The 11,378-nt window shown below is 37.9% G+C and overlaps 1 long non-coding RNA gene across 2 annotated transcripts; it reads left to right on the top strand.

Moving 5' to 3' along the window:
• The first annotated feature begins 7,815 nt into the window (after positions 1-7,815).
• Positions 7,816-9,934, top strand: LOC137172156 (uncharacterized). 2 transcript variants are annotated; one of them, XR_010924905.1, is made up of 4 exons: positions 7,816-7,897; positions 7,964-8,053; positions 8,258-8,418; positions 9,236-9,934. It is a non-coding gene; the product is annotated as an uncharacterized lncRNA (long non-coding RNA). The 2 variants fall into 2 exon arrangements; XR_010924901.1 differs by having other exon boundaries at positions 7,848-8,053.
• Positions 9,935-11,378: the final 1,444 nt, after the last annotated feature.

Here is an 11,378-nt window from a genome sequence, read left to right as displayed (position 1 = left end):
AGGCAAGGTGCAGTAGAAGCAAAACGTGTGTTTACAAGAGCAATTATCAGCTCACAACCTCTCTATGTCCCTGGAGATTGGACCACTTTTCAGGAAAACTTCAAAAACAAGGAAAAAGCATAAAAGTTGGAAGTACAAACATTGCATTAGATACTATAAACTTTTAATATTTGCAAAAAGAACATTTCAATCTTTGACATAGTGGTGTTGAATAGTTAAAATCAGATTTTATAATTTCTCGTAAAACTGAAGATCTTGTTTTACTTCTCTTTGCAATGTTATGAGTTACAATGTTTAAATGGTTGTGTGTTAAAATCCCCACCAGCCCATGATACAGGTGTTTTCACTCACTGACTGATTGGACATTTACTTGGGGCTGACACATACCATGTTTGACTGACATTTTTCTAATTCCTCTGTTAGTTTTGTTGCACTTGTTATGTCTGGACAGCTTACAACTTTATAATTCCTCCAATTATATAAACTTTAACCTTAAAAGAGATCTATTTGCATTCTGTCTGATCAGACAGAAAAACTGTACACACCTGTTTGAATGTACCTTTACCAAAACCAAAATATTTTCTATCGATGTGTTCCTAAAGCTAAAGGGGGGACTGATGAATAAAATTAACTTTGTTTTTTTTCTTCCTAAGCACTGTGTCTACTTAAATACACACACTGAGGATCTGGTTTTAATGTAATGTGTAGTGAGGTGTGACGCCATCAGTTGGTTTGCATTCGAGCCAGTTTGAAGCCCAGAGTTGCTGCTTATAGTCTGTGCCTTCTTCTCAGTTTGGAGCCAAGACCTTCCAAATAAAGAGTGTGGGGTGTTGACTTTCACACTCTGGAAACATGCCCTGCTACTAGCCTACTGGTTAAGTAACAAGCAAGTAACATTGAACTTATGGAAATATTGCAACAATAGTCCGACACAGTGCAAGTCCCGGAACTGGGGAGAGCAGCAGATGAGTGAACTGTCAGTCATCAACGCCCACACAGCAGACATCAAAGCCTACTATAAGTCTTCAAATCTTATTAAGGGAGCAATCATTTCCTAAATGAGGACCATAATTTAGCAATTGAGGACACAATTACACAAAAAAATTACAGTCTTAGTATTTCTAGAGAGAAGTTGATGATTTTTGAATGGGAGTCAATTGGAGCCGGGGATTTTTTGGAGCCAGCATCTAGTGGCCGTTGGGAGCATTGCACTTAAACTTCCGCATTGACTTCACTAACATATTTCATAATATATAACATATAGGACCACTTCAGGAAAAGAAAACTTTTATTGCCATTTGCAGTACTGTAGTTATATTTGGTAGTATGGCTCTGTTCTAGGAGATCCCTGCCCTTCTATGTGCTTACATGGAAAGCCTAAGTCAGGGAGAGCAGCAGCAAAGACATTTCTGTTTAGAAACTCACTGCTTAAAAGCTAATTATGTGTTTGTTTGTTTGTTTTTTTGTCCTTTTTAGATAAGTGAGCAAGCAGTACCGTGTTTTAATAACTGCAGTCAAAGTTTAAGATGTCATAGCGTGTTATTACTAATAAACACAGTGTTGATATTAACATAGTGTATGTATTTATTTTGTTTCATCAATAATGTTCATCTATAGGATGGAGGTCGGATTTGTTTCATACATACACTAGATGTATACAGATTTACCATTGTTTTTAAAACATAGGTTCAGAGAATGCAAATACAGAATGCACAATATTCCTCAAAGATCACTAATGACACAATTCTGTCTGTACACAACCTGCATCAAGGGACACAAGAGCTATTGTTTCATGTTTACCATCCAGCGATCGGCACCACACTGATTAGATGGTAGCACATTGTGTGTGTCCCTTTGCGCTGGCGTCAGTGGCAGGCAATAACAGAGATTGATAGCCGAGTTAGGACGGCCATTTGGGGCCTTGATCTACAGCATTGGATCTCAAGGGATGAAGCCATCCCACCTACACTCAGCTGCCCAGGGCCAGTGGTCACAGTAATCGAGAGGAGATGTATTTATAAAGTGCCCTGCTCAGCAACCCCAGTCATTCCAGTAAATCTGAGGGGGAGCTGAAAGGGAAAATGTCACAACCCAAGGACACTACAAGGAGCAGCCCCTGCCATTGCCAGCAGGTAATTGGGGTGTCAGCGCTTCCCAGAATGCATTTCCTGCTAGGTATCACACCTTTTGGCTGTTAGCTGTAGCACCTTCCTACCAGTATAGTGAAAAAGAGACAGTGAGAGAAGAATGGAGACAGACAAAAGAAGAGAGAAGAGCAAAAAGAAGGTGATAGGATGCATAATGCTTGCTTTGATATGTCATTAGCATATGAGATATTTGATATTTGACATTACATACATACACAACCATGATGTATGTTATGCCTTTCTGGTAATGCATCCAATATCACAATATGTAGGCTAATCATGATTGATTAGAAACATGTTAAAGTGAGGTTTCACATGCAAATGTTTGTTAAACTGGCCTCTTTAAGGGTGACTGAGTTCAAATATTTCTGAGGGTTTTAGCTCACTAAATGTTAGTTATTTATCACATCTGTCCTGCGGCACTTGCTCTTTTTACTTGCTTGGCCTATTGCTGGGCCTAAGCAGCAAACACAAATCTTGCATAGAGGTATTGATTGGGGCTTATGACAAAATCTATATGAAATACATTGAGGTATTAAAAGGGGAGCAGGGAGAAAAGAATTAAATGACCTGATGTAGGCTGAGAGAGTAAAGGAATCCTCTGGATGCAGCTGCCTTACTGGTTGCCATACAGTTTAGATGTGTCCCCAGTGCTTTCCCACCACAAAGACAGGCACTGTGACACATCATATAATATGCTGGAAAAAAATTGAGTTAATAAAGCTGTGCATTGATTGCAAATTGTGAAAATGTTCCATGAAATTAAAGGCCAAGATAAAATAGAATTTGCAGTAATTGTTCAAAAGATGCTACAATGAACTGAAGTAGCACTAGTACCAGAGCAAATCCACTGGGAAACACTAATGTGTTGTAGATGTTACACAGATGTCCTTTCAATTAACTAATTAGAAGGAAGGGGAAATGATAATGATGCATGCCTGCATGTGCTTAAAACATCCATGTCTCTTCATCCCTGGCCCAAATGCAAGGCTGCTGCTTTTAAGTTGCATGGCTGATGGAGATCAAACAGATACTGATGTGTAAATGAGGACAAGAATCCACCATGTAGATGTGAGAGGGAGAGAGCTGACTGTTGGTACTGCACACTATGAAGGCTGTGTTACCATCCCACCAACTGCAGTCTGGGGATGGCATTTCAAACGCCAGATTTTCTTCCTCAGGGAGCGGGACAGTTTAAAGCCAAATTTATTTCATATTCAGAAAACAAATCCCCTTTCATCCCCCTCATCGAGCATCAATTCAGATTTAATTTTGAAGATCAATCTCAAGCATAGCTGTTTTGAAACACCATCAATCTAATATGATTTACAGTAAAGTCACACAAGGCATAGAATAAAGGGTATATGAAGAACAGTGAACTTCGTAAGGAAGAATACACATAGGCACAGACACACATCAACAATAAATAATAGAAACAATAATACATAATAAAAAAATACAAAATATAACAGCAGCATGCATACTCTAAGAAATGAAACTTGGATGTTGTTTACATTACCTAGTTGTTTTATGGTGAAACTACTAAATATTTGCAGCTTTGACCATCAAAACAAGAAGTGTCATTGCATTAACATAATAGTGTGAGGCTTCAGGAATACATAACTGCGCTGATTTGAAGCTATGTAATCGAGTTATTTAAAACGTACTGCAGGCATTAAACTGAATGAAGAGTGTCCCAATGGGATCTCTGTACTTCTCTGCACATGTGCAGTAGGGGAGAATGAAGGTCGTGGGAAGGCCGGTGCTGCGGTGCCCTTGTTGAGGTGGTCTGGGAGGTGGCTGATGCTGCGGGGGCTGGCAGTGCTCTGACATGGCAAACTTCAGGATGTGTTTAAGTACTAAATAATCTGTCAAATGATTATTACTATGACACATGAAACAATAAACACAACTTGTCCTTTAAAAAAATGTACCGCTTGAGTGAATTTACGATTGGAATCACCTTCTAAGGTAAAACTCCATGAAAGTATGATGTATCCACACGATTTTTCACTGTTCTTGTAAGTGTTGCATGCTGTATGTGCTGATACAGTTAGGCATATCAGACTTGTATGGGCTCAGAGAAAATCACTGTCACTTTTGTCCCATGTTAATTTCAACCCGGTTCTCCCCTACGTGCAGATTACCAACTGGACCATGTGCTTGCAACAGCAGTTGGTTGAAAGTTTTTATTGCAATCTACAGCCATCCATCGGTTTTGTTGGTAAGTCTGTAAATTATTTCAACAATATAATATATTGGTGCATTAACAACAGGTGATGCGTATTTTTGACTTTTATATGATCAGTTGTATACTTGAATGTTAGATTTGAAAAGCCTGTTGTTGCTAGCCTAACTCTCACACTATTAAATGATGTTCCCCTGCTTGTGTTTGTCTTATAAGAATTCAAATCTGACAAAGAGGCAGCAAAATATGAAATGTTACCCCAAGTTGTTTGTATTTAACTTTTTTTAGCTTTATCTTATTTTGTTATACACTCACCTAGCACTTTATTAGGAACACCTGTGCAATCTTATGCAATCCAATACAATGAAGTTTATACATGTTCAGTTTTTGTTGACATTATCAGAAAGGTGGTACTTTTACTTTATGTTTATTATTGAGGTTGTAGTGCGTGGTGGTGGTGTACTGGAATGTTCCTAACAATGTTCCTATTTTGCCCACTTTATATATGTTAATGGTATGGACAACTTTTCAGGAATCAATTTCTTTGGAAACCACACTCAGCAACTCTGAAACTCAGCAACTTCGTAATACGGTCCCTTGTGATTGGTCCCTGACATTTAGGTTGAATAAAATCTGTACACTGAACACGGTATACTCTGTGTAGTTGTGTGTAGACTGTGAAGGTTTGTTCATCTCCACAGAATCCCAGCAGTGAAAATTGTCAAGAGTGTGTCCTAAAAGGGCTTTGCTGCAACATCAGTGAAAAGCCTGACACCCTCATAAAGGAGTACTTGGTAAGTTGCATCATAGAGTATGAGTAATAGCCCAACCAGACATTTTTCATGAGAATCATGACAACACAGATATGTGTTGAATGGGATATTTTACAGTGAAAATGAACTTGTTTGTGTTTTCTGGTTGACAATCTATGTAATCGCATGCATATCATTTTTTCTAAAGTAGCTCGATCATCATTGTGTAGCTTCCCTGCTCACACTTGCAAGGAGGTGTGCTCTACTGCACCATGAGTCTTGAATAACTGTAGGTGTGCTGAAATGTCAGATTGTGGAAGTAAGTCTATGCTGCTGTCAAAGTGCTCCTGCCTCTTTGCAAATTTTTCTGCACTCCTGTTTGTTACTGGTATATCAGCTGCACTTTTCAGGCAGGGTCTAGTAATACCTGTACTTGTGTCCATTGTATTGTATGGGTTGTGCTCAATAAATTAATTCATTGGATTAGTCAATTGACAAAAGTAATTGGCAATTGTTACGATAATATTGTTTATAAGTAATTTACGAGCAGAAATATCAAATGTTGCTTGTTTGCTCCTTTTCTGTTTTTATATCTTTGTAAATTCAAGATCTTTGGGTTTTGGACTGTTGTCTTCAAATTTTGTTTTGTCCAGTTGTCTCATTGGGCTTTGGGAAATTCTTATGGCCACTTTTTATTATAGTCTGACAATTTATAGACATCTGAGAAATCAATTAGAGTAATTCATATTGAAAATGACAGCTGCTCTCCGAGTCCATATAAACATATATACATACAAACATATATAAGAATTTAATTAATACTTTGTTTTTCTTCCATTTTGAGGATATTGATAATCCTGATGCAAGGAGAGAAATGGAGGAAATGGTCTCCGGAATTTGTCATTCGACACGATGGAGCAGAGCCGACAGATCCCCTGAGGATGTTGGCGGCGTAATTCAGAAGGTTGAGGTTACAGATGTGGCAAATGGGTTGTGCAGTCCTGCTTGGACTGATCTACAGCCTAAACTTGAGCAACCTCTACAATTCAAAATGTGTTCATAGAGTTGGATGGCAACAGGCTTTTCACAAAAACAGACTATATGAATAATAACCTGCAATCGATTAGACTGTGAACCTTGGGTTAGGTTCAGTGAACAATTGTGAGCTCAGTATCTTTGGACTCTTTGCTGATGTTATGTCACAGTAACTGAACATCCTGAGATTTTGGACTGCTTCTAGACAAAAGAAGATGTCTAAAGACAGAATATTGATGGATTTTTATTATATTTGTCATCCCTCAACCAAAACTGCCAAATATTTGCTTTGCAATATTGTTTGTGATTTGTTAGTGCTTGCTGCTGCCTGTTTTCATATCAATGCAAACAGAGCAATTTGGACTGCTGGCTCGACAAAAAAGATATCAAAAGACATAATGGTGTCTCTCATTTGTTATCAGCATTTGTTGATATTTCTGTTATGTTACTGCTAACTGAGTATTTTGAATTTTTGAATGCTGGCTAGACAAAAAATATCTGAAGAAAGAACATTAATCAGTTCTGACCATTTAAATCACCTGTTGATTTTGGACTGCTGGCTCTAGATAAATGATCTCTAAACACAAAATATTGATCTTTTTTATGATTTTTTTCATCCATCAACCAAAACTGTCAAACATTTGCTGTACTTTGTTACTCATTGCAGTTGCCTGTTTTCATATCACTGTAAACTGAGTGCATGTGCATTTTGGAATGCTGGCTTGACTGAAAAAAAAAACCTTCTGGTTTTTCAGTTGTGAGCATTGGCTGATGTTTAAATGCACAAAAATGGCAGTTTGATCAAACTGGGCTCTAGTAATTCTTTACTTTTTAAAGAATAAATAATTCAGGCAATGCACTGGAGTATTCATTATTTGTTAATTTCTTTGTATATTGTTTTTTATTTTTATTTATGTATTTCTCATGTATATTTTCATCTATTTTAAGTAATGCGTGACATCAAGAGCCAAATGGTACAAAATAGTAAATCTTTCTACATTTGCTTCCTGGGTTTCATAATGTATTATGGCAAATATATTGATATTGTTTTTGTGAAGCACATTCTTCAACCTTTTCTGACCTGACACTGTTAAATAAAGTCAGGTTAAGTTGTATTTATTTCACTCACTCAGTCACCTTGATGGAGCATGTGGTGTTCCGTCATGTTTAATAAAATCAACAAAATCCTACAACGTTAATACAACTCAGCTGTGTTAGGTAAATTTAACATAACTGCATTTAGTAAATCAAACCTAAATGTCTTAAGTAAATTCAACATTAGTGTGTTCAATTAATTCCACATAAATGAATGATGTAGCATGCAATTAATAGTTTGGTGAGATTTGCTTGACAGTATTTAGTAATAATAAATCCTCTTTTATTTTTCTCATTTATTCAACGTGGTCTTGTGGGACCTGTTGACATTACTAAATTAAGTAAATATAACATTTTATTTCTTAGAGTGCAGGGTATTGTGACTGTGCAGGCATTCCTGAGGCACAGATTCAAGCAAGGATTTGACATTTTATGTTGTGTATTCACAGGCATACAGGAGGAAGTAAAAAACCCAAAGTGATGTAAGAGACATGCCAGCAGGACATATGCAGAGGGGCAAAGCACAGGGAGTTAAACAATTTTAAGCCTTGTTTTAAATATTGAGGGTACTTCTACTTGGCAAATTGTCCAGTCAGAGAAAAAATATCTTGTTTCCGAGTTACTGCCTTTAAAGGTCCAGTGTGTAATATGTGTGGTATTTAGCGGCCCCTAACGGTGAGGTTCTAGATTGAAGCACTCCGCCACTCACCCCTCCCCTCCCTAAGACTTTGGAGAGATTCCAGAAGCTACGGTGGCCTTCAAGGACAAGAAGCTATTTGCTGAACATGTCATCGTCCACGACAACTTCGAGCATTTCTAACAAGTCAAGCAATGAGGTGAAGATGTATTTAATTATTTAGTCTATAATACTATAGGTTATAGCTCACAAGTAAGATAGCAATTATGAGTGTTTTATTGGTAATACAAGCTAACATTAGCAACGTCATGCTAAACAAAGCTTATGTTATTTTATTCTAACATTAGGCATTATTGATAGCGAGATAGTGTTGGCAGGATAACGTTACATATTCCGTTTGCAGAGTCAAGTACCGGAGGTTAGAGGAGGAGGAAGAGGGCGAGAAAGAGGGCGAGTTAGCGGTTCTGCTGCAGGCAGGGCCAGGCGAGGGAGGAGAGCAAACACCGGTACTGTGGAAGCAGGGGAAGAGGCTGGAAACCCTCCGAAGGGACCGAAGTGACTGAGGTTTGTGACGTTATTTATACAATTATTTTATCATATTCCTACCCATTCTGCATGATGTTAAAAATGCCTATACAACACAAAGTGGTATTTACATAGCAGCTCTGTGCTTTACATTACTGTAGTCTGTATAGTTTGATGTGTTATCAGTGTAATGTGAGTCAGTAGCCCCTTTTACACAGCCCTTTCAAGGCGGGAATACTGCACCTGTAATCCGCCTCGCTGTTCTGTTTAGCCCTATTCAGACCAAATCAGGCGGCGCAGCATACATGCAGGGTTGAAGAGGTGTGTGGGTGTGTTTGTGCTTTAGAAACTAACCACTGTGAAACAATCAGAAAATAACGTTTATCGATCTGATTCACCGGCTTCCTCACTAACGTTATTAGCGCTCCCTCTCTTCATTCACCTTCTAGCTCACTCGACCACAGCTGCTCTCTCTCTCTCTCTTTCTCTCGTCTTTTTAAAATGAGTCGGGAAGCTGACAGAAAAGTCTAACTTTACTTTTAACGTTATCAAATGAAGAGAAATGTCCTCCCCTTGGATTCTCTTTATGGCTATAATGTGAGTTCTCTGTATAAAAGAGGCTACTGAAAACATCAGCAACACTACTGAATGATTATATAAATATTATATAGGAACAGTATCGATCAGTAATATTTTGACTTTTTTTAAAAATCATGTTATTGTTGTAGACATGTTTGGGAACACTGGACAGCCTACAATCCATATTCTGCACTACCATTACCATATTTCCAACATATCATGAAACTTATAACCTATAAAGCCTTATCTGTGTTTTTCCTGTGTTTTATTTTTTCAGAAACTTCTTGAAGAAATGACCTTGGAGGAGCACAGGCAGCTCACCAGCGAACTGCTTCAGAGGCAGCCAGGGTTCATTTCTGATGCCTTGATGATGCATCACTGCAGGCATGGTGTCCCACCGTTTGCTGGAGTGCCAGGGGTACCATGGTGTACTTGTAGTAACTGTACAGACATGCCTATGGACAACCAAGAGAGGAAACAAGAGAGGAAATGCTGTGGCCAGTACCCTGCAGATTGTGTAATAATAATACCGCACTTCTCCCAGTACTGTCTTGAAAATGCTTTTTATGCATTCACAGGCGGTACTGGGAGGACATTATGGTATTTGGCCAAACCAGGAAGCCTGGGGATGACATTCGGGAGTACCGTTATGCTGCCTATAGACATTTCATCTATTGACAGCATGGCTCTTTAGGCCAGGGAAACCGACTTGTCATCCCCAGCTGCTGTGTTTGGAGGATCAGGGACAAGTTCCTTGGTCCTCCAAAGACATCACACTGGCCTCTGAGTTTCCCTCCAGGTCCTCTGGAATGTCCACACAGTATCTCAGGTACTCGCACACCTGCCTGTTCATCATCAAGGCATCAAATCATCTCATATTTATTTGTTACATTTCTGATTTTTATTTATTTTATACTTGTTCCATATATTTTCTATATTTATATATTTTCTGGATAATTATCAAACTTTTTGTTTATATATTCACATTTGTTCAACTTAAATGTGCAAGTTTGCCAAATAAAAGATATTCATCAGATGTGCTGTGATAATTGCAATGATAAACATATTAATATATACTTATACAATGACTGCAGTCAGTATATTGTCATTACCACTTTCACCATTATTTTTTTATATTGTCATTATTTATATTTATAAAGCAACATAAAACAGTAGTGAAGTTGGAATACCACTGATCCTCAGAACAGGGCACTGTAGTACATGTTATGGATTAATTTTCATTGCCACTTCAGGTTATGTTAACTGTAATTCACTAGTTTGAACCACAAAATAAAAATATAAAAAACAACACTAAGAATAATGACATTTGTAATAAAAATATATTTTATTTAACAGAAACATTTTTGGACATCCTTTTCAATCTGGACAATAAAAGAATAACATAAACATGCAGCTTTTACTGTTCAAACAAACATTTTGACCGCTTATTCTGTGTTCTTCAGAGTTGATTCTGATAAAGACAGAATAATCTATCAAATCATTAGTCTGTTTGAACACTAAAAGCAGTGTGATTAAACTTATCTGATCACCTTCCAGCAGTCAAATTGCTGCACATATAATAGCTGACAAGGGTCAGACCAAAACCACACCAAAGGTATTCAGTTTATCTCTGGATGAAGATGCTCTCATGGCAGGAACAACACCCATGATTCACTGGCACTGCTGTTCCTCATCTGCTCCAGGAGCTGTGTGTAGAGCAGCAGCTGCATGGAAAACTGCTTCTGTGTTAATTTACTATTTCATACATTTTATACAGTTGTACATGTGAAAAAAGTGCTATTTAACCAAGAGTAGGACTTACAGGGTAAGTTAATATGCTACATAGGCAAACAAATGTGTATCACTTACCTAGACCTCTCCTGACTTGGTCTGCAATACTTCTGATATGGCGGGTGTGAATGTCACAGACATGGTGAATAATGCCAACCCATAGTGCCTGAGAAAAATAAAACAGCACAAATTAATGAACTTACTATTATAAATCATCTATCTGTCTATCTATTTATCTAATGTGCTCACCAGAAACTGTTCAACCTTATCCCATGCAGATTTTCATCCCGACAACAGACTAGATCAGATTATATAATTGATTAACACACTTTCAGTCAGAGACAAATAGCTATTCAGTGAAATCAACTTTTGTTGTCTTTGGTTGTAATGAAAACCAACGTACTCCCACATTCACACTGACCTATTACACAGTCACTTTAGGATGAAGATAAGGGCAATACCATGCATCGATGCTACAGGACCTCTCTCAAAGCTGGAGAAACAACAGCAACATCAAGAAAATAAGTGCTTTATGACACAGTCACAAACCCTTGTAATACATTATGTTATGTCCTAAGATGCTGGGAGCCTTGCCTGGCCTGGATAAACACACCAAAATAAATAACAGA

The sequence above is a fragment of the Thunnus thynnus genome, chromosome 2, assembly GCF_963924715.1.
Source record: "Thunnus thynnus chromosome 2, fThuThy2.1, whole genome shotgun sequence".
NCBI classification, from domain to species: Eukaryota; Metazoa; Chordata; class Actinopteri; order Scombriformes; family Scombridae; genus Thunnus; species Thunnus thynnus.
This window is presented reverse-complemented; position numbering and strand designations above follow the sequence as displayed.